This window comes from Podarcis vaucheri (genome assembly GCF_965113315.1).
Source record: "Podarcis vaucheri genome assembly, chromosome: 15".
In the NCBI taxonomy this organism is placed as follows: domain Eukaryota; kingdom Metazoa; phylum Chordata; class Lepidosauria; order Squamata; family Lacertidae; genus Podarcis; species Podarcis vaucheri.
This window is the reverse complement of record NC_138753.1, coordinates 5,996,183-6,020,574: the sequence shown is the minus strand read 5'-3', so window position 1 is coordinate 6,020,574 and position 24,392 is coordinate 5,996,183. Positions and strand designations below refer to the sequence as shown.

Sequence of the window (24,392 nt, the reverse complement as noted above, 5' to 3'; positions counted from 1 at the left end):
AATGCTGCTGAAACTTGAATATCTGTTGACTGGTGCACATTGCAGTACTGTGAGCTGGATACAGAGCCAGCTGAAGATGTAAGAGCAGGTAGGGTTGGGCAAATGTGTTGGTTTCCCATCCATGTCACCAGGGCAGGCGCAAGACATTTTGCTGCCTGAGAAAGAGGGATGTCCCTTGCCTTTGACAATTCCATGTACAGAAGCTGGCTGGTCTGGCATTCCAGCCATGCCAATAAAAATAAAAATAAATGGTCACTTTATTTTACAGTTTCAAAAACGCAACAAATACATAATCATTCCTCAACAGGTATTGGAAGTTTACTATATTCCAGGCTCATTTCCCCATCATTCTTTGTCTGATCCTTTCAGTTTCATAGAGGAGGGGACTATCAATGGCTGTTGTCCTGTGCCTCCGCAGTTGGAGGCTAAGATACTTCTGAATACCAGTTGATGGAAACCACAGGAGGGGAGCGAGAAGTCTGCAGAAGGCGTCTGAAGCAGCTGATTGTTGCTGCTTCACATATAGCAGAGGGAAAGGCATCTCTGTAATGGGATCTTCCTTGTTTCGTTTTAATATCGAGAGAATCCAAGAATGTCATTCCACCCCTGAAATGGCATGTCCCAAGTAAATCTTTGCCTCTTGGTGATGCAGAAGGATCTCAAACCTGACCCCCGTAGTCAGCTGAATCATGCCTAGTACCGCAAATAAACCACTTGCTGCAGCACATATATGCCTTTGAGGTGGCTTTGCGGCAGCGGAATTTCCGGCTCCCCCCCAAAAGGTGACAACTCCTGTGTTTGTCATTTGCTTTAACATTCCATCCATATTTCAAGAGGGCTGTAGGGTTTCGAAATCTCTAGCTGCCAGGCTCTAAGCTAAGCAGAGCTGGCAGCTCGGCGATGTGGAAGGCCATTATCTCACCTTTGTGCTTCTAACTGCAGCCACTTGCCTCTTCCTGTTTCATAATACATTCCCCGGGTGGCAGCGGAGAAACTTTTTAACACCTATTGGAGGCATTAAATAATCAGCCGTGGCACCGTGGTGGGCCTATGAAAATTGCATGAAGGGCAAATCAGCTTGCTTCGCTTTCTTTGCTAAGGCCTGTAGATGTTTTCTTCCCCTCCTTTCACCGTCCCCTCTGCAACCCGCTACAGTGCTTATTGATTTGTTAAATTCACACATCCCAAAAAATATTCCAATGCGATCAGAGTGCCACATGTGATACCTTCTCTTTTCTTCTCCCAGCAACCTTGTGAGGTGGTGTGTGACCAACAGAGGCTAGTGAGTGCCCTGCCACCCTCCTACCTGTCTTCTTTCTTCCCATCCAGTCCAGCAGGTAGCAGTGGCTGTAAGCATTAGTCCCTGTAGAACTCAGCAGGAAGGAGGGTGGGGACAAAGCTAGAATTAGTTGTCTCTGCCTGTCATAGGCTCGGCGCCACCTACTGTTGGCCTCCATGCCTTCTGCCCCAGAAGACACCTGGGCAGCAGCCACTGCAGGGTGTGGCTGGCCCAAAGTTACCCAGTGAATTTTGTGGCTTAGGGGGTGTGTGTGTGTGAAGCCTGGGTATCCCAGACCATTATCCTTTGCAACAATTAGGGCTAGGCCAAAGCATCGATCCCCCATGCAAGTTTCTGTTTCCATTTGCAGGTCATAAAGTTAGGGGACCATTTGGGCTATTTCCAGAGGGCAGGGTATGTGGTTTCTGACGGAAACAAAATCCACCTGAGGGCTCACAGTGTCAATCAGTTGCCAACTACCTCTGCTCCACCAAATGCCTCCTAGAGCAGGAATTGCCAACAACAAATGCTTCAAAAGAGCCATGTCATCTTTAGGGGTGAACAGATATTGTCAGTTTGGTGCCCCTCATTTTCTCCTTTTTCTATCCTTAAGCTCCATTCTTTACAATGTCAAATGTCCTCAGCAGCATTTTAGTACAGTTTTCTCCTAATATATTAATGCAAGTTTATATGTAAGCTTCCCCTGATACAATTCACTTTTTATGTTATTTTCACCAATAGATTCATTTACATACACACTTTACTGATGCTTATGCATTTTTGTAGACTTTATTTGGCTGGTTGACTGCTTTGCAAAATTCGGACAAGTGCAGATTTTGACGGATGGCTGTATTTCAGTTCTCGTATTATTTTGGAAAGTGTGACTTGGGTAGGTTTGTGACTTGGGTAGGTTTGTGAACTGTATCAAATATGTCCCACATCCCTAGTCCCAGGGAGGCTAAGTCCAAGATCAAGAGGTCCCTGGTTCAAATCCCCAAGTCCCTGACACTTCAGCCACTGCAGTATCTAGCTTGGTCTGTACCATGCCGACATATGGCATCAGTTTATAGTCCTATCATTGAGTATGATCACTTACATTTATTTGAAGGCCATAACTTCAGATTAAAAGACAAGACAGGTGCATCTGGGTTTGGAAGTCAAGAAATCAGATGATCCACAGTGTTTGTTCATTCCTTCTCTCTCTCCCTAAAAAAAAGCAAATAAAACAAATTTTAGTTTTGATCACCTACTCGGCATCTCCAGGCTGCTCCCCGAGCCATTCCAGGTGTGGGATTGCAGCAGGTAATTTCCTGCGGCCGTGTTTCGTAGGGAGGACTCTCTGCCTTGGAAGATTATATCTGCTCACCTGGCTCTGGTGGTGACAGAGAGACCCTTTGTTTATTCATTTAGGAGGCAGATTAACCCTAATGAATATGGTTTCCTGGAAATTGATACAGAGGACAATGGGGAACAGAGGACTTCAGGGAGGGGGGGAAAGGGCAAATTCCCTTCTCTTTCTTCACTTGTAAATAATGGCCCCCTTTCATAGCAGAGCTTTTAAAATCAGGATGGCACGCAAAATATGTCAACAACACCAAAAAGTTTTCCCCACTTTAAACATCATCCTGGGGTCGGGCAAATTTAATTGAAGCTCGGACCGTTACCATTTGTTTTTATACAGTTAGGATATTTAATTGCCCCTCTCCTTTCCCTCCTTTTTACCAACCCTTGCCATTATTTGAAATAGAGATGTATAAAAGTTTTGACAAAGTACATTAAAAAATAATAATATGCTCATGGTTAATGATCCCCAGTGTGCGTGTGTCTAAGAGAGAGAAACATAAATATACTTGTGTTCTTGTTATATGACACTTGGGGGGGTTGTTTTTACAGCGTCCGTGACATAAAGACTTTTTATTGGGGATGGAAGGCCTTGGATTCTACATGGAAGCCGTGTGTGTCTTTCCTTGGGAAATACATTAGACTTTTATGCTTCCTTGCCCATGAGAAGTACAGAACACGTTAAATAAAGAGTGTGCATTTGTGGGCTCCTGTTGTGCTGGGTGCAAATAACTCTCCTATTAGAGCTGTTCCCTTAGAAATGCTGGTATCCCTTTGACATTACACTAGTAAAGGCCATGAAATTAAGAAGGGCCCTGCTTGATCAGGCCAGTGGGCCATCTCGTCCGGCATCCTGCAGCCCACCAGGCACCCCAGTTGGAAGTCCACCATCCGGACCTGAGCGCAAGAGCACTCTGCTCTCATGCAGTTTCCAGCAACTGTTACTCACAAGCATACTGTTTCCCACTGTGGAGGCAGCGCATAGTCATCGAGGGTAGTAGGCATTGGTGGCCTTATCCTCCAGCAGATATGCAACAGGGACTTTCTTGAGGAGACCAAGCTCCCATCAAGAGATTGTCTACCATAGGAAGCAGCAGCGAAGTCTCCTTGTTGGCCAAGGATCTTTTTATAAGAGTCCCACTCTGGATATTGCTGGGTGTGGATGAGACCCACTCCATATATTATTGTCAGGAGGCACTCTTGCTGGTCCAGCCAGTTCCCCCCCCCCCAGCTTCCTCTTTTTGGTTGGAGCTTGGTGGTGCTGACATGTGGACACTTTTCACGCCCTGGCTCAGGATCCACTATGACCTTGTGTCCCGTGACATGGTCACCACCAGGAGGGTTGTTGTAAAGCCCAATCTGGTCCCACCTCTTAACACAAGGGATCTGGATCGGTTGCATTACATACTGTCATTCCTTGATGTAGCCCATGCACCGTAAAATTATGGCACTCTCCTGGTAGCGAACATAAAGTGTGCACTGGAAGCCATTGCACTGCTCATCCTTGACACACAGTGCGGCTGAAAATGCCATGTATGTTACTAGTTTAATCCCCAGTGATCAACCAGAAAACCAGGCATTGACATGAGCAGAATTACTGTCTCCGTTATGCTGAAGAAGGGAACATTTTCTCACATTTTTCTGTGAACGGAACATGAGACACATTATTCCCAAGGCTTGGATATGTAGCCACAGATGTGAGACCCTCTTTAACTTGCAACCAAACTTTTCCAGATCTTATCACTATAATTTATTCCTTTGCTCCCTGTAGACAAAGTGTGTTTGCAGGGGGAGGAACCTCTCTCGCTCTGCCTTCTTTCACATAACTTTATACATTGGAGGCTTTCTCTTTTGTGTGTTGCAGGATATGTGATGGAGGTGGAACACTGTTGGCTTTAGCCTGCTGGCTTTTCTAGTTGCCTATAAAAACTCTAGTGTCTCAGGCAGCAATCGAAAAAACAGAATTTATCTTTCGGCAGGGAGGGCGGAAAACCGTGAAAGTTCGTCTTGTCTCCGAATGCATGTATGCGCGATAGCTAAAGCTTCCAGAGAAGAGGCAGCATATGCTGTGTTTCATAGATAGCAGTATATCCAAAATCCATTTGTTTGCTTTATAGTGGAGATTGTTCTATCTTGTGTTTATCTAACCCCTTAGCCAAACCGAGGGTAAGCAAAATACTTCTGCAGGCGTGAATAGTTCCTCTGGCGAAACCTCCTGACTTCTGCTTGGTCCAACTGTTTGGCGCAGGGTTGAGCGCCTCATGTTCTAGTGGTCGTAAAGAGAATGTGCCAAGGAGGCTTTTAAAACTCGCGTCAGGTAGGAGGGTTTGCCCCCATGTCTTTGGTTAAAAATAGCTGAAGTGAGAGTCAGATTGTGGGATTGGGTGCTCCTGAAATGTTTAGTTAAGATCACAGGCCTGCTTTGGGGCGCCTTTCTCAGAGTGTCTGGCTGTCTGCACTCAGGCACAACCACCCAGTAGTCCCACAATTATGTCTTGAAGCAGCTCATGGGAAGCTGTCTGACACCAAGTCAGATGATTGCTCCACCTAGCTCAGTACTGTCTGCAGTGATTGGCAGTAGCTCTCCAAGATTTCCGGCAAGGGGCCTTTCCCAAATCTAGCTGGGGATGTCAGGGATTGAATGTGGATTGCATGCAAAGGAGATGCTCTACCACTGAGTTATGGGCCATCGCCACCCACAGAGAACCAGGCCTTTTGGGGTGGAAGTCACGGTCAGGACATCTGAATGATTGCCTAGTGTTGGGTCTGAGCCTAACAAACTACCAGGAGCTATGTGTCTTCAGCATCAGACCCTGGGAAACATGGGTGTACAACATCAGACCCTGTGATTGGTAGGTCCTTTGGGGCCTCTGGAATGACCAGCTCTGGTATTGATATTGGAAGCCAAGCTGTCTTCTTTTGCCTGACCAGCAAAGCACACCCAACCCTGCTTCTGAACTCCTGTTTCCACCTTAGTTCCAAAGCTGCTTCTAGCAAGTCATCACCGTGACTTTGGAAATGTTAGCCAGTAATGCCAGTAAGCTGCAATGACTTTGGTGTCAGGGGGGTCTCTCCTGCCCCCATCCTCAGCTCCCTGACCATACCACTGTTATTCACTTCAACAAAACAGCTTTTAAGCATTCCCTTTTAGAAAGAGGCAGAAATTCTGGCATCATCATCTGCTTTTGACTCTAAGAACTTTCCAGCTTTGTTTGACCACCACTAGCAGTGTGGCCTATTAAACTGGTGGTATTTGCAACCTTTTCAAACCTCTTGTTTTCTTTGCTTTGGCTTTTGAAGTGAAGCATTTAGTTGCATTTTGCTAACATATTTCACAGGCGAGGTTGGGTGTACAACATCAGACACCCTGCCCCAAGATCAGGTTTGGCCAGATAACAGAGAATCAGTGTAATCAATAAATAGCACTGTTTCATGGATAGTGTCCTGAGACCCTACAGGCCTGAGCCAGCTGCTCAGTGGTGTCAAAATAAAATTATTTTAAAACGTTCTAGAGTTGCTGATCATCCTCTCTATGGCTCATTCATTTTTGAGGGCAGTGTGGGCTATACCTCTCTTCTCTCTTCAATTTTCTTCTCCTTTAAAGCAAACCCAAAAGACAACAGTGATTATACGATTTTGTATTTTAAGTATTTTCATAATCCAACATAAATTGGCCCACCCAAGGATTATGTCTGTCTTCTAAAGATGTGTTTATATAGTCCTTGGGTGAAAGATTGCAGAAGCCGAACCACTAGTTTGGAAAGCTGAGCCAGACCAGGAAAAAATCAGCATACAATTTGGCACTTATGGAGACTAAATGATTTCCTTTTTAGCTGCTGATTTCTACTGGGAAATGTATCCTTGGACTGAAAATTACATCCGGAAAAATGTTTATGTAGTCTTTTTTTCTTCTTTTTCAAATGACTGATTATTCTTCTAACCTTTAACACGCACTGTGTATAATTTTGTCCCCTCGTTAACTCTTTCCCAGCCTGGGCATTTAGCTGTTTACTTAGGGAGGGAAACACAGCTAGTGAAAAATGGGCTTTTCCATTTCTTTATTTTTCTTTGAATATAGCATTTCCGTTCTGCTTATCTGCTCCAGACCCTTCCTGTTAACTTGCTTCTTGGAAGTAGAAATCTTATTGCGATAATAGTAGACTAAACTCAGCTCCACAGAAGTCCCCGAGTATGAGGAGCAGCAGGAACAGACCTTTCCACATCCTCTAGACCAGGGATGGGGAACTTTTACCAACCCAGGGGCCGCATTTCTGCCCCCATCGTTCTGCCCGGACACTGAGGTCCAGCACCGAGGGCCTTCTGGCGGTTCCCTCACTGCAAGAAGCAAAGCTACAGGGAACCAGGCAGAGGGCCTTCTCGGTAGTGGCACCCGGCCTGTGGAATGCCCTCCCATCAGATGTCAAAGAGATAAACAGCTACCTGACATTTAGAAGACATCTGAAGGCAGAGCTGTTTAGGGAAGTTTTTAATGTGTGACATTTTAATGTATTTTTAATCTTTGTTGGAAGCTGCTCAGAGTGGTTGGGGAAACCCAGCCAGAAGAGCGGGGTACAAATAAATTATTATTATTATTATTATTATTATTATTATTATTATTATTATTAATTTTCTTCATGAGGAGCCTTCTGGGGGCCACATCCCCATGGTGGGCATGGCCAGAGGCAAAGATGGGCAGAGCAATGGCTAGGACTTTGCACAGTAGGCAACATCTCAGCCACACAAAACTTAGAAGTGTCTACATGCACACAAGCACATCTTTTGATCCTCCACCAAAGCAAGTGAGCGACATTAGCACAGCTCATGGGCACATCCTCACAGGGGGAACACTCAAGGCTGTAGAGCAGAGCTGGGGAGGGATGATGGCAAGGCAGAGAGGCCCAGTGGGCTTCATTTGGCCCCCAGGCCTGAGGTTCTCCACCCCTCCTCTGGACCAGTTCACTTTACCTTATAGTTAACCTCATTCTGTGACATGGGGCCTACTTTTTATTTGGTACCAAGCATATGTCTTCTTTTTCCAACCTTCCCCTTTCTCTTGAAATATTTCTGGGACGTGCTCTAGAGTTCCTAGACAGTGTGCTTGATACATTGGCAAGGCCAGTTGTTGCCCCAAGTACATGGGAATGTAGCTATACTTAGTAGCCTTGCGGCTGCAGAGGTAGAGAGAATTATGCTCTGGTCTTTGCCATTGGGCAGAGGACCAAGGGCACTGGTCCTCTGCTTCCCAGACATCATGGAAAGGGAAGGCCAACTTGGAACACATTTATAGATGCCACATTGCCATTAGAATGCAATCAGTTAAAAGTTGTCCTAAAACACGGACAGAAACGGAGCTGGGAGGATTTTCCCACAATCTTTATGCTGTAGGGCCTTTCCCATTGCATTTATTTTTATTTATTCTTAAAGATTTATACACCATTCACCTTATAATATACCAGAGTGGTGTACAGGAAAAAGAGAGGGTATAAAATGTATGATAAGGGCATCTTGTTGGCCACTATGATGAGAACAGGATGCTCAGCCAAATGGGCCATTGGCCTTCTTTCATTCTCAATATACACCAACTGTAATACATTAAAAACAACAGTGCACTAGAAGTTGATCAGTGGGGTGTAATTAAACATTTCAACTCAAAAAGTGCTTGGGTGTGCATCTCAAAGAGTAGATAGTTGATTGTTCGGATAGACAGGGCCGTTGCTTTGTGGGACAGGCAGGTCCTGCGTCCTGCAACCGTGCTGCTCACCACATGGGGCAGGTGCACACAGATCCACAGGTTCTTCGTTCTATCTCTGACCCCTGGAAGGAGTACCTGGCCAGATCCAAATGTGCTGCCAGGCCAGAAGGGAGAGGGCAAGATGCAGTGGACCCTCCCTTCTGAGTTTACCTGCAGGGCAGCAAGTTGCCCCACACCAGGTGCATTTTCTCACATACTACCTGGCAGCATTTTGCTGAAAAAAATCAGATTTTGGGGGTAGGTCGTTACGCCGGTCTATAAGCAAACTGAGGTATGATTTCATGTGCTTTGTACACAGACTAGTCCATTTTGAAGAGTACATGGCACCCTTCCTTCTCCCCCCCCACCCCGTATAATTAGGAATGAGCAAAACTGTCACTCTTGGTTTCTCTCTGTTTCTCATCTTTCCACACTCAAGTTCAGCTCTCTCCACATTTCCACATCAGTTTGTGATTAAAAAGCATTTTGCCCCAGATATTTCCTAATATACACATTTTTGGGATGCAGTTTTCCCACCAAAGCAGTTTCCCCTAATGTAATGCATTTTTGTATGTTATCTTCACAGATAGGTGCATTTCTATGCATGCTTTACCTTAGTATATGCAGTTTTGCACACGTGACTTGGCTGGGGAACTGCGCTGCAAAATTCAACGGGCAACTGTGTTTTGGTCTGTGTATCGTTCCAAGCAGTGTGAATTAGGTAGGTCCACCTTCAGATGCAAACCGGACTGAATTTCTCCCGCATCCCTAGCGGTAATGACAACCTTCAGTCCTTCTCAGACCCTTGACTGTTCAAGATCCTTTAACCGGCTCATGATGGATTGGAATTTGGCAGAGGACCGGGAAAACTTTTCCGTTTGATTCCTCTCTTCTAAATAGTTTGACAGCTGTGTAAAATCCCCCAGACCTTATGAGTAACTGATAATTGGTTTGGGTTTCTTTTCTTTTTCTTTTCATTCTTTCTTTCTCTCTTTCCCCCCTTCCCCTTTAACATGGAACCCAACAGAGTCTCTGGTGGAAACCGTTGACCTCCTTTATGCTGTTTCTTTTACCGTCTCGTCAAACATCTGGAAATCGGCGTGTTTGCTAACCGTTTCTCGACATGATTTTGCATTTACATCATGCCACTATCTGGTAAAAGTTTTCTCTTTGGTGGGGGGAGAAACGGAGCCTAGGAAAGTTGTGGCGGGGGGGGGGGGAGATGAGCCAGGAGAATGGGGAGGGGGAAACACCCAGCAACTTCTGGGGCTGTCAGAAGGTCAAGTGTTGATGGCTGATACGGCCTGTGCTTTTGCTAAACATATGTTTAGCTCAGAAAATCTGAAGCGGTTCCCAAAAATTTGGTAACCATTAGAGTACTTCCGAAGTCAGTTCCGGATATCAAGCCTAAGGTGGAAAGGGGGGAAGGAGGAGGGGAGGGGAAAGGGGGATGGAGCCGGTCTGAATTTCCATGAAAAGGATTTTGAAGTCTGGCAGCCGACGCATCTGAGGAGCGGCTCACGCAAGGCTGAGCAAGTCAGGAAGTGCTTCGGGAAGGGCTGTTTGGACAGGGGATCGGCAGCTCAGGCCTCGAGCTGTGAACTTTTCATGCATCCGAGGCCAGATAGCGCCGGACAAGCCACCGGAGGGCATAGGAAGGAGGAGAGGAAATTAAAGGATCATTTAAGTGGAGCAGGACCAGACAAATGGTTACGCGGCCATTTTTTTCTCTTCCCCATCTCTGCGTAAAGGAATGTTGCAAAATGCGGGCTTCTTTGAAGTGAAGGCGCATAATTGTCACAGAGTTTAGAGGCTGTGGAGTTTTTCGTCCTCTTTTTCTTGCATTCCACCTTGATTACAAAACCACCTGCTCCGGCAGCTTGTTATAAACCATCTTCTGCATCAAATCCTCTCGTTGTGGAACGTATGTGCTACAGCCCAAGCAAACTGTCTCAGATACTGTATATTTATGGGGCTGATTATTTTTAATCTAATGTTCCCTGCTTAAGTGAACACACTTGAAATGAGGAAGAGTCAATCGTGTGCTTTTAAAGTGAGGAGGGGGCATATGATAAATAATGGTTAACTGAGAGCCAAACTAGACATTGGGTGGCATTTAGCTGAGGCTTACTCAGAGTAGGTCCATTGAAATGAATGGGCCTAACTTCGTCATGTTCATTAAGTTTGATGGGTCTACTCTGTGTAATACTGAGTTGAATACCACCCCATGCATTTAAGTACAGTGGTACCTTGGGTTACATATGCTTCAGGTTACAGACTTCGCTAACCCAGAAATTGTACCTCGGGTTAAGAACTTTGCTTCAGGATGAGAACAGAAATCTCATGGCGGCGCAGCAGCAGCAGGAGGCCCCATTAGCTAAAGTGGTGCATCGGGTTAAGAACAGTTTCAGGTCTAGAACGGACCTCCGGAACGAATTAAGTACTTAACCCGAGGTACCACTGTACATGATACCATCCCCACCACCCTGCCAAAAAAAAAAAAAATCCCCAAAGAGAAAAGCAATTTAACAAAGGACCAACACGTAAAGGGGGAACAGAATAAGAATGTCTAACATATAAAACGGTATAATGGTAAAATTCAGTAATAACAGGGTCTTATGGTCAGGGAAAGCTTGAGCAAAAAAGATATGTATTTACAAGTTATCTGAAGCAACTGTATGGCAAAAGGTTGGGCATTCCGTAGTGTGGGGCCCATAGTGCAAAATGTCCATTTGGGATGGTTGAGTCACTACTGCAATATTTTGTAGGGTGTGGTACCATGAATAAATTTTCTTCAGAAAGACTAAGTGATCTTACAGGTCTGTACAGGGGTAGGCGGTCTTTCAGGTAACCTGGTCCCGAGTTGTTCAGGGCTTTATAATTTAGTAACAAGACTTTGCAGCCAGTGAGCCCAGAATGGAATCTGGCAGCTCAGTGGGAATCGCAAAGTGGGATTAGGACCAGGGTGGATTGTGGCAAATCATGGGCTGGACCAAGGTGGAATGGAGCGGGCCAGGGGCTTCGCTAGAATATAAGCTGGTGTGTTGCATGGGGGAAGCCCCCAAAATTTATTGGGCTGAAGACTGGCAGGATGAGGAATTGGCTGGCTTTTCAGACCCCTCTCTTTGTTCCTGATAGGCCATGGTTTTAGTGGGTTGGTCCCAGTTAAATGTTATTATTTTGGTTTATTACCTGCCCTTCCCCCTAAGGTCCAAGTCAGGGTCACCACAATTTAAAATACAACATTAAAAAAACCCTGTAATCACTGAAAAGGGGTGGGTCCTAAAAATAGACACCAGAGGCATCAAAAACCAGGGTAAAGAGGTGCACCTTCAGCATTTGCCAAAATGCTATACAGTGGTACCTTGGGTTACGTATGCTTCAGGTTACATACGCTTCAGGTTACAGACGCTTCAGGTTACAGACTCCGCTAACCCAGAAATAGTACCTTGGGTTAAGAACTTTGTTTCAGGATGAGAACAGAAATTGTGCGGTGGCGGTGCAGCAGCAGCAGCAGGAGGAGGAGGCCCCATTAGCTAAAGTGGTGCTTCAGGTTAAGAACAGTTTCAGGTTAAGAACAGACCTCCGGAACGAATTAAGTATGTAACCAGAGGTACCACTGTATAATGAAGCTGCCAGGCACGCATCTGTGGGGAGGGAATCCCACAATTTAGGGGCTGCCACCACCCCTGAATTTCTGAATGTGATGGAAACTGCAATGGCTCCAACTGCCAACCTGGGAAGGGTCTGCAGGGAAGGAGGGCAGTCTTTCAGATATTGGGGACCTGAGTCATTTAAGACTTTAAACACTAACACAGGCACCTTGAATTGTGCCCGGAAGCCAACTGGAAACCCTGCCACGTTCTCAGCTTAACAGAAACCCAAATGCAAACTTCTCTGGCAGAAGTGCCGTACTCTACCAACTGCCTCGCGGCATCTCCCCCCTGCTGCGCTGCAAAGCGTGAGCTGCTTTTAAATAATTTCTGGGTCTGTGAGCCCCGATTGGCCCAGAAGACAGTGACGGTCAAGCGGTTCCTTCTGCCCAGCGAAGAAGGCCTTCCTTGGGGTCCCGTGAAGCCTCTGGGTTTCCTCCCAGCTTTCCGTGGTCTACACTTTTCGCTGTTGTTCTTTCCCGGAGAGTGCTGATTAGTGACTTGCGGTGGGAGAAGCTGATTTATCGTGGCCGAGAGCCACCCCTTGGGGGCCGGGCAGAAACACTCATGAAAGAACCCTGATTAAAAAGAGTGGTAATGAAGACAAATGTTTCAGAGGGAGTGGAGAGCACGCCGGGCCTTGGCGTTCCCAGAACTCTCTCCTCTACGCTTTTGGAGTGTTGGTAATGGAGTGGCCAAAGGAAATATCTCTCCTGTCCACCCCCCACTTTCTTGTTGTTTATTTCTCATGGCATTGGAAAAATTTTCCTTTTCCTCTTGGGTGTTCTAACTCTCACTTGTTAACTGCTGTTCATGCAGGGTTGCAATTAACCCTTGGCAGACGCTTCCCCCTGTCCCCCCTTTCTCTCTGCTCTTTACATAGAGAAGTGGTGTGTTTTTTTTAATGCTTCAACCCTGCTCAACTATTTTGAAATTCTTTTAACTTGATGGCTTTGTCGGAGTTCTCACGTCGTTAAATGGGACTTTATTTTTCCACGGTCTGTTCACACCAGCCTTGGCATTTTGATAACTATTCCCCCCACATTCTTGGAACTTAAAAAAAAAAGTTAATAAAAGAACACACACAAAATATGAAGTATGTGTGCTTGTGTTGGTATAGATAATATTAGGGGTCGGTGAGAATTCTGTTTCGTCTGCATTTTAAAGTGAACTGATCTAATTCACATTTTGTGAACGTTTTCACAGATCAGAACACAGCTAACCTCTTTGAATTTTGCAATGCTGGTTTGCTTGTTTTTAAAATGTTTGTAAGAATGTGTATTTTATGAGGAAATATGTACCAAAGTGCCTATTTTAGGAGGAACTTCATACAAAAGCATATAAAAATATGTATTTTAGCAGGGAAATGTCCACAAAACGTTAGGGCAAGTGGGGGAGGGGGAAATGAATATAATTTAAAAGTGGAGTTTTTGTACTTTATAAAAAAAAATCCATAGAGACAGGATGAAACAGACATGATTGAACACAAATGGAACCAATGTGAAATGGAAATAGGCTGATTGGTTCATCCTTAATGGAAAGTCTCTTGGTTCTTTTGCTTCCTCCTCTGTGCTACAGCTGGCTATTGTAGGTATTGGTTGCCGATAGCCTGCCAGGATGGAAGGAAAATATCTCTGTTCCCGACTCGGTAAATCTCCATATGAAAAAAAAGTTCCATAACTTAACACTCAGTTTTCTCTTTTTTGTGTGTTTAGGGGGAGGCAAAAGTTATCTTAGGCGAATGTTCAGTGTGAAATTTGTGGGTGGTGGGTGAAAAGGGGTGCCCAATTTGGAGAGGCAGCAAAATTCTTCAGACATTTTGTGGTCTGACCTTTGCTTGACCATCATTATTTCTGTCCTCTTAATCTTCCTGATAGCCTCTTCTTCTGGAGTCTTCATGGGGAATGGAATCCAGAAATGGCACCTCTCCCAGTCGGATCCAGGCAAGACTGGTCCATGGGCAGCTTCAGATAAGCCCTGCTTTCTGAGCTGTGGAAAATGTTACCTCAGGAAAGAATCAGCATCATCTGAAGGTTTAAGAAGGCTGGCAGGGTCAGTGAATCTTCACACACACACACACACACACACACACACACACACAAAATTTCCAGGAGAGCTGTGAACAAAAAGGGCCTGTAGCCTATTTGTATAGACTACTTCTGTGTGGCTGTAGAACAGGAGAAGCTACAGGGGGGGGGGGTTATCCACAGAGGCTGAGAAAAGAGCCAGGTCCTCAGCCTGGGAAGTTACAGAAAGAGGACACTGAGGACCTGTGATTTGTTTGAACCTGAGTCCTTCTCAGGACAATTCAGTCATGGAATGCAAGGCTACAGAGATGGAATGCAAGGCTTCAGAGATGTGGCTCCCAGGCGGACACCCATCCAGCTGCTGGCCAGATCCTGACTTACTTAGCTTCAACAAGGTGGTGTGCTTTCAGACCATACCCTTCAGAAAAATGCATCATCAGGGTGTAGCGTTGTTCAAAGAGGACTTCGGGTGGGGGAATGGTAACCTTGAAGAAGAACATTTTTACCACCCAAGAATGGGGTTGCAAATGGACGTGCGGTTGTTTCTTCTCAGCTTTAACAAAACTAAATCAAGAAGTTGGAAGGTTTGCAGGGTGCTTCTGGGTTCAGGAGCCGGAAGGGAGTGGACCCCTGGAAAGGCCAGCTCTTCCTCTGCTGGGTGTCGTGCCGATGCTGGTTTTGGCGGCTCTGCTGAAGTTCTTGTGGGTGTTGGGGAGAGCTCGTTTTCAGGCCGGCGCCGTTGCACTCGTCAGAATGCATTATTGTCAGCCACCCACTAATTATCAGGAAATTTATAGCTGCATTAGGTAAATGTCACTTCACTGCAGTGGCCTGGAATAAGAGTGTTTTCTGCTCTGAGTTAGCACCATAGGCACATCACAGTGAGAGTCTCGCCAAGTAAGCTACAGGCTTTATTTATGCACAAGCATATTAGTGTTTGGAGAGAAAGTAGCTAAGAGATGGTGTGTTTGGTTCTTTCTCCTTTTTTGTTGGGGTGGGCGACAGCATTCGAAGACTCAAAGCTGTGCAATTCTCTGACATGTAGCAGCACCAAATATAAAAGACCTCTTCCTCCTCCTCTTCTTCTTTTTTCTTCTTCTTTGGCGATCACTCATAGCCGAGTAAGAGTAAAAAGACCTAAATGCTGACGGGCCCAACAGCTGATATTTTACTGACCTAACTTGGAGAAGAATGCTGTCAGTGGCTACCAACCATGATGGCAGTGCCCTGACTCCACGGTCAGAGGTGATTATGCTTTTGGACCCCAGTTGCTTGGGAGCCACAGGGCAGAAAGTGCTCTTGTACTCATGTCCTCCTTGCAGGTTTCCCGCAAGCATCTGGCTGGCCAGTGTGAGAACAAGATGCTGGACTAGATGGGCTACTGGCCTGATCCTACAAGCTCTTCTTGTGTTCTTAACCTAGTAAAACTGTCAGAAGACCAAATGCCAGGGTCTGAAAAGACAGCAAATTCCAGATCCGCGCAGGACCCACCATATTCCGTCAGTTTTTAAAGTCAGCAGCCACCCATAAAGTTGTTCTCTGTTCTGGCGAACCAGAGCAGCGCACGGAAACACCATTTACCTTCTCCCTGGAGCGGTCCCTATTTATCTACTTGCACTTTGACATGCTTTCGAACTGCTAGGTTGGCAGGAGCAGGGACCAAGCAACGGGAGCTCACCCCGTCGTGGGGTTTCAAACCACCGACCTTCTGATCGGCAAGTCCTAGGCTCTGTCGTTTAACCCACAACTTGCTTTAAATGCTGCTAGCTTCTCAGCAGCCACATTGCCCCTACAGTGCTGCCCTAGCAGCCTCCTCTGCCCCCTCTGTTAAATGACACCTGGCACCTTCCCCCTCCGTGCACTCAGCTAGATGCACTGCTGCTCTCCAGGCAGCCATCTTCCACACTGTCACTAAGCTGCCGACAATCCATCACATTGTGAGTGGCTCCCCGCCAGCCCATGATACTCTTCTGTGATCCACTAGGGGGAGGCCAAAATGTTGCATGTAGGTCTGCCCTGAGGGGCTGAGTTTAAAAGTGCTTATTCTTAAATGCTGCCTGGATCTACGGCATGATAAGGAAATAGCCAAATAAACCAGCAGGCTCAGAAAGCAGCCAGTGGATCAGGCTACCTTGCCAAGGCTATGCTGCCCCATGTAGAGAAGACTGCTGGGGTCAACGGGATACTGTACAAGAAAACAGTTTTGTGAGTGGCTTCTGGAAAGACGTAAGCGAGACCAAAAGAGAGAAGCCAGCCTGAGCCGGTCCCTGGGATTCGGCAATGCAATGCATATGTCCTTACAACAATCAGCATTGAACTCATCTGTGTTTGTAAATTAGTAAACAACCATCCTGTTCTGGCATGAAAGTTTTATACTTCTGCTTTTCTATAAGAAATGGCCTTATACATTATAGTGATATGAATTTATAATAAATAGAAGTCTAAGATGGCTGCTGGGTAGTGCATGATTTAAAACCCCCATTATGCTCTAATATGGGAGAAGCGTTCTGACAAACGCTGACCGAGCAAAAGGTACCTCCTCTCCCCCTCCTCTAAATTTAATCCGATCGGTCACTTTGAAGATGTATTACCCATTTGCTGCAAACAAGAGGCAGACGGAAAATGAGATAATACGGCATAAAATAGCTCTTTCTCATGCAAAATGGATGGTGCTTTATCACAGCAGTTTACTGCTAAACTTTGATCATTCGCGGAGAAGTTCTTGGAGCAAAGAGCACAGAAAATAACTTGCTGCATGATTCCCCTGCTTTTTGCCCATGGTGGTCACTTAGGTCAAGATCCTAAATATGGTACCATCACTCTGAAAGAAGTGATAAGGCTGAGCTCGAGACCCTGGGATCAGGGCCTGAGTCAAGCAGAGGATTGGAAATGTAGCTCAGTTAAAGGCCTCTTGTCCAAAATAACCTTGTTTAAACTGAAATCTTATCTGAACTACAAACAAATGTGTTAAAAGCCTTTGTGGGACCTCTTACGTCTTCAGATATTGCTGGAATTCAGTTCCCACCAGCCTCAGCCACTGTGCACAGTGGTCAAGAATGATGAGAGTTGTAGGCTAGCAGTGCCCAGGGGGCTACAGGCTCCAACTGGGGCTGAGGGGAAAGAGGAGCTGAATTCAGTCTCTACTATGGAGCTCAGACAGGTCCCTAGACCAAGGGAAAGGTGGCACTTTAAACACCAGGTATAAACCCAGCCTATCCATAGAAACCTGGCCCATCTGGCTAGAGGCAAGGAGTCTCAGGAGCCAGAACTGAAAGAGCTGCTTAGGCACACATAAGGTCCAGTGGGACCTTTGGCTTTTTTTATTGAATAGTTGACCTTGTCACACACTGGTTGTTAAACTCCCCTCATTATTATTATTATTTAAAAGGTTTGCCATGCAGTGTGGTGGTGGGAGAAGAATATTAAGCCATTGGGCTTAGTTCTGTGTTTTGGGTGGCCCTGACTCTAGTCTGCAAGTCAAGGGTCTTGATTCGTGTTCTTGCATGTGTACATATGTTGTCTGATTTCTGTCACCATTCATATATTAGTTTGCAACTAAAGTGTGCCGCATGCCCCCACTCTCCATTCACCAACGGGTGGCACCGTTTAGTGGGACCATGCTGGCTAGCCGTGACTCAAAGCTGACACACCTCTCTAGCTGCAGACCCCAAAATCTGCATGTTTGTATATCAACTTGATTTCTTTTTACATTTATATCCCTCCTTTCCTCCAAGGAGCTCAAGGTGGCATGCACACTTCTCCCCCTCCACATTTTATCCTCACAACTATCTTGCTAGTTAGCTTAGGCTGAGAGACAGTGACTGGCCCAAGGTCACCTAGTGAGTTTCAAGGCTGAATGGAGACTTGAACCCTGGTCTCCTGTGTGCTGGTCTGGCACACTAACCACTGGGCCACACTGGCTGAGCTGAATAAAGGCAGCTTTATACAGCAGCTGTATAAAGGTAGACACTTCTCCCCATTAAGAATCCCGTGCAACTGGGCTTCCTGATCACATGGAAAAGCTACATGCATGAAAGGGGCCCCATTGGTTGTAGTTGGTAGTATAAATAATGATATAAGAGCATGATGCGAATGTGTTGGATCAGGCCAATGACCCATCTAGTCCAGCATCCTATCCTCCCAGCGGCCAACCAGATGCTCGTTGGAAACATCTGGTTGTCTGCTGTGAGAACAGGATGCTGGGCGAATATGTCTAATATTCTTTTAAAGCTATCCAAGTTGGTTGCCATCACTGCCTCCTGGGGAAGTGAGTTCCGCAGTTTAACTATGTAGTGCATGAAAAAGCGCTTTCTTTTTTCTGTCCTGAAGCTTTCAGCATTCAACTTCATTGGAAACCTATGAGTTCTAGTCTTACGAGAGGAGAAAAACTTTTCTCCCGTCCACTTCCTCCATGCCGTGCATAATTTTATAAACTTCTACCGTGCCACCTCTTGCTCTTACTGCATCTTGGGAAATGCATAATTATTGCTGTTGTGCTTGTGTCCTGCTTGCCAACTTCTCAAGAGGCACCTGGTTGGCTGCTGTGAGAACAGGATGCTGGGCGAAGTGAGCCTTTGGTCTGGTCCAGGAGGGACCTTTGTAAGTTCTGAACGTGGTAATGGGATGCTCTAAATGTGACAAATGGGGGGGGCAGCTTCACTGCCTGTTGTGCAGGTTAGGAGGAGAAATTTATCTCTTATAAAACATGGAGCTCTTCCTTGGGTTTTCTAGTGGTGAAGGAATCACAGGCTCTTGCTTCCCATCCACCCATTGAGTTTTGGACGGTCTGCCTCCTTTCTCTCCATGGGTAACCCAGTGATGACATTATTCATGAACTCTCCGCCTCGCCTGCCTTGTTCTCTTCTGGTCGAGGATGTAACTGGTAATTGGGCCCAGATGCACCGAAGTCCTTTTGGTTGCTCTGTTGTTTTAGCCTAGACGAGTTGAGTTTTTAATACAAGTTTGACCTTGGGTTGAAACATTCTCAAAATGCCATACTTTAATATCAATTTATACACTTTTCTTTTTTTGGTATTAAAGCAGGTCAGATAAGTGGAGTCGGGGGAGGAAAGAGACAGAAAGTCAGAAGGCAGGGAGTGTATTAATGAAACGCTTTTGACCCACAGAAAAACAGTGGCTGTCTTCTTATTTTCAAAGCCTCTTTAATAATTTCAGGAACATGCGGGATGAGCGGTTTTTGAGGGACCTCCTCAGAATTGTTGAATGGAAAAACTTAAACTATTATTTGGGCAATGAGGATGGGTGAAAAGAGACAGCTGAGATTTGGGCCCCTCCATTGCAAGCTGAATTAAGCCATTGTAGCCATCTAGGCCAGCCTTGTCCAGCTCATGGGTGGGGAACCTGAGGCCTGGAGGCTAAATGCGGCCCTCCAGGCCTCTTGGTCTGGCCCTTGGCACTGTCTTTCTAGGCCACACACCTCTATGACCCTGACTGGTCCCCTCCTTGAGTGTTCTTGCTTGGCTGGAGTGAGGCCTTGCGCTCTGTTCATGTTTTGTGCTTGCCTGGATGGAGGACAGAGAGGGGTGAGCACGAGTATGCAGAAACTTGTCTAGCGTTCAAAGATGTTGACAAACTGCTGAAAACAGGAGCCACTCTTCAACGCTCATGGAAAAGGATGCAAATCAGGTTCAGCTCATTTTTGGATCGGCCCCTAAGAGCATGATGGAAGAAATTGCTTTTAGAGAATAAGGTGGCCTTTCCTGCTGTCTCCAAGCCCTCCCCCCTGTTCACACGCACACATGCTGATGTCCTGGCTGCTTAAAACCTGTTTAGCTTTGGGCTGTGCAGACCAAAACTATAGAGAGCGAGAAATCAAAAATCTTTCTTATCAGAAATGTTCACTCTCGGTCTAACAACTGTTAGGCCAAGATAACAACTCCAGGCCAGCTGTCAAATGTTTACCATTATCGTAACCCTCCCCAGGGTAAGATGCAACTTTGGCTCTCTTCACCGGCAGTAATTTAATTTTTCCTTCATCCTGACTCGGAAATGGCAGCAGTTTTGTTGCTGCTGCTGTTGCCGCCGCTGTTGTTTTTTGTTGTTGTTTTTCAAAAGCTTCCTCTCCTTTTTTTCTGATGGCTGAAATTTTCCTTGTGAAAAACGATTTCCACCAGTCTTGATTCCTCCTTGCTTCTGCAGTCTTCACCTTTTTAACTGACGGCTCTGTAGCTCGTCACCAGCTATGCAAACTGACAGTTCACTTCCTGGGGCGGCAGCAGCGCCTCTGGCCTGCAGAAAGGAGCAGCCTGACCAAATTTACGCTTGCGAGATCTCTTAATTCACAAAAGCATTTGCTCTAGTTCCTGTTTTCTGCTGCAGGGGCTGTTGCGGGGGTGCGTCTGTGTAGGGGGGCGGAGGGGGAGAGAAGTAGCAAGAGACTGTTCAGAGGAGAAAGGAGCCTCTCTTAACACTCTACTGAGTACACAATCTTTGTAGATGAAAAACAGAAGGGGAAGGACATTTCAAGCCATCTTGCTGATGTAAGCAGCGGTTCATTGAACTGTACAGCTTACCACCAGACCCTTTTGCCGCTTGGACGTGCTAATTTCGGGTCCATCCACCCCGTCCCCGCTCTTCTGCCATCGTCCCTTACTCTTTTTATTGCTTATTTGTCTTAAATCTGGAACTGTTTTGCCAGACCATGAATGGAGAAGCCGCTTAAGCATTGCCAAAAGAAGAGGAAACGCATAATGGGGGGGGGGGGGAAGGATGAAAGAGGGGCATCAATTGGCATAAAATTTGCTTATGCTAATATACAGATATAGGTGCAAATTTAGAAAGAATCGCTGGTGCTTAACCAATAGTATTGCTACACACCCAATTTCCAAGTGGTGAAAGATTTCTGGGATTCCTGCCCTGGGTTCAGTTTTCTTGGAAAAGAGACAGTGGTGTCTTTAGTATATGTGGTTATATTTACACATAAATACAACCTGAGCGTGGAGGGATAGAGCCTAGATGGAGGGACTCCTTAGTCATAACTTTAGATCCAGCGAGAAGCAAGGCACGTCTCTGTCTCCAGATTCCAGCTCTGGCCTATTGCCCTCCTACATAGCAGCTAGATGAGGAGGGTCTGAGAAAGACACAGAGCCACCGATCTGGTTATGCTAAATCATGACCATTGACTAGCCAGCCAAAGGCATTACCTTGGCAGAGGAACTGGTTTAGCAAGCTTCTGTGTATGCATTCTACCTTCACAGATACTGTATAGGACTGCAGATTCTGGAAGGGAACCCAATGTTTGATACCATCAGAAACAGGCAGACTGAAAGGGAAATTTGTCCTTTGCAGGCCACCGTACACAACTGAGGAGTGGCATGCTGTGGAGGCCTTCCATTTTTATGTAAGGTGGAAGTTGCAGCCTCCCCTACAGCACAGCTGCCATGATCAGAGATGCATCTGGAGTAGAAACATATGTTCTGTTTCCACATCCGCCCTCCATGTGCATTGGTTATGTGTGGCGGAGGAAACAGGGCTGGTCCACATGCCCTCTAGCCCTACCCCCAGATGCCCATGCATTTTGCAGAGTCTCAGGAAGAATAGCCTATGCAGAACCAGCTGTATGTGCATAAGCTTTACACACAATCTGGATGCACGTGTGGACCTAAGCCCTGCACCGAACCCCCAAACCAGACAAGACTAGAGTTTGCTATCAGATTTCACCTAAACTGAAGTGGTCAACCAAGTGTTGGGGGTTGCTGCTCAGGAGAAATGGCCAAGGGGTTTTGAGGAAAGAAAGAAGAAATGATAGAGTCCAGAAGAGTCCTGCTGGATCAGGCCAGTGGCCCACCTAGTCACCCAGATGCCTATGGGAAGCCTGCAAGGAGGCCTCGGCCACAAGCACATTCTCCCCTTCCAGCAACTGGTATTCAAATGCATTGCTGCCTCTGACCATGGAGGCTGAGCATAGTCATTGTGGCTAGTAGCCATTGATCACCTTCTCTTCCATGAATTTGTCCAATCCCCTTTTAAAGCCATCCACATTGGTGATCACCACTGCCTCCTGCAGAGGTGAGTTCTATAGTTTAACTATGCACTCCATGAAGAACCATTCTATTTTATCTGCCTGGATCTTCCAACGTTCAGCTTCCAACCAAATACCACTCTCAGTGTGGATTGGTTGTCTCTGTTGTTTCACTGCTGGGTGCAAAGTCTGTGTCATCTTTAAAGGTTTGCAATGGGAGTTGGTGGGTTTCTCTCTCTCTCTCTCTCTCTCTCTCTCTCACACACACACACACACACACACACGTTCTGCTTGTTTACCTTAATTTTACATGATTTTTTATTTATTTATCCGGAGCCTTTAGATGATTTGGAGAACCATATGAGAGATTTGCAGGAGGAGGGCGGGTTTCAGATGTATCAGATGGTTGGATTCCAACAAGCACAAGGATTTCTGGACAAGTTGAAGAGAACACATGTTCAGGGAATAGAAAATGAAAGAGATCACCGCCATTTTGTTTTCGTCCCATCCCACTTCTTGTTCCAAGGGCCGGAGTGGGGGGTGGGGAGCAGGAGCAGGAGCAGTTCCTGGGGTATTTGTCTTCCTGGTGAATTCACGCAAAAATATAGCCACAATTCTTTTATCAGCCTGCATTTTCTCTCCCTCTCTCTTGTATTCATATATAAGAAGGATAAAAGTGTTTGATGGAAAATCCGAAAGGAATCTCTGGTTCGCTCGAGGAGGTTAAACTCAACAGTTGTTTCCCTTTGAAGTGGCTGGCCATGAGGTTAATTGCCAAAAGTGCTTGTGGAAAAGGTGGTAGCAATTTAACAAGACTGTACAGCTTGCAGCCGCTCAGATCAATATCAGGTGTTTGCATATTTTTTAATGGGAGAAAGAGGGCCAACCACCACCCCCTTGCTCCAAACCCCATCGCAGAATGAGAAACAGGGGCAGGGCTGGCCTGGGGCGGGGAGGGGGCAGGGAAGCCCAAATAAGCAGCCAATAATTCTTTGTTTGCTTAGCCAATCATCCTGTAATTGGCCACGAAGTTCATAGGAACCTATTGATTGGCCCAAATGATTGCTTACTGCTTCTGTGTTTTAATTTTTAATTTTTTCTGTTTTGCTGTATGCTACTACTACAGAAGAAAAGGCAATTACTGGAGCCTCTCTCCCTCTCCCTTCTGATCTTCCAACTTCCCCAGCTCTGATTTATGAATCTGAGTAAATAAAAGCAGCCCCAAACAGGAGTTTAAAGCTCAGTGGCACTTCCTGCATCTTTGCCACTGGCAGTTGGGTTACCTCCACCGCCACCTCGCCCTCTCTCAGAACGTTCTGTTTCATTGCTTCTAAATAAGTTCGCTGAAATTACTCGCCTACGAGCCAGGTTGCTAGCTGACATGCCTGTGCGCACCAATGCAAAAACAAAACAAAACACCCACCTCAAAGCAAAACCTTACCTTGCTGACATGTAGGTGACTCTTATTTGGGTATAGGCAAATAAGTGGCTCTTGACCAGACTGGATGAAGAGGTTTGTCCAGATCAGGGGATCCGTTTTGCAGCTGCTAGGAAAAACGGATCCCATAGATGTGGGTGCAATGCTGGCACGCAATCTGTGTCCACGGCCAAAGGACCAGGGCAGAACACCCTTTGTCTGCTTTCTGATCGGTTGGGAAACGCAAATAAACATTGCCAACACCCCGCAGTCTGCAAGCCTAGAGACGCAGGGCTGCCAGGTCTCATGAGGTTCAGGAAGGAGATTTTGGGAGCTAAGGTTGGCTAGTCAGGGTGGAGCCTAACGGCGCTTCAAGGAGCTGGAGGTGGCATCTTGTGAGGCAGGAGAAACTGCATGCCCGTGCCTGATTCCTCAACCTGATTGTCATAGGTGTGGAGCCAGGAGGGAAAGCTTTCAAACTAGGCAGAAAATATTCTCTCTGCTGGTCCTTGGTTTGTTGTAATAGGATGGCGAAGCACTTTAGTCAGATTTAACTACACAAAAGCATGTGCTTCAGGGTGACAGCCTGAAGAGACTCCTCTGCTGTTTTTTCAAGCACAGCTTCCACCAAGCCCCTAGCTGAGGCCAGAGAGAACCTGAGAAACTTTTCAGTGCTACACCCCCCCCCCAAAAAAAAAATCTCTTTCATACAATATTTCTGTTAGCCAGCCCGAAATGGCTTTTACTGATACTTTGCCACCACAGCACTTAACTGCAATCCTTTTCCTGGTCCCTCCTTCTAAACCACAGTTCCTTCCATGCTGTTAGAAGGGGCGGGGGGGATTGGCATTATTTATATCCATTTAACAGATTTAAGTGACTTTGGTTTCCAAGCGGTAATTGAAAGAGAAATAATTTTTAATATCTTCTTCCAAAGAGCGTGGCATTTGCCTCTTTTTAGAA

The 24,392-nt window shown here is 46.1% G+C and overlaps 1 protein-coding gene and 1 long non-coding RNA gene across 7 annotated transcripts in view; one reads left to right on the top strand and one right to left on the bottom strand.

The window, feature by feature from the left end:
- BCAS3 (BCAS3 microtubule associated cell migration factor) overlaps positions 1-24,392 on the top strand; it is a 466,426-nt gene that overhangs the window by 263,173 nt on the left and 178,861 nt on the right. The gene's annotated exons all lie outside the window — the stretch shown is intronic.
- LOC309519732 lies at positions 2,050-23,949 on the bottom strand. Its single transcript, XR_014213988.1, has 2 exons — positions 23,454-23,949; positions 2,050-2,485 (listed from the first exon to the last, which is right to left on the bottom strand). It is a non-coding gene; the product is annotated as an uncharacterized lncRNA (long non-coding RNA).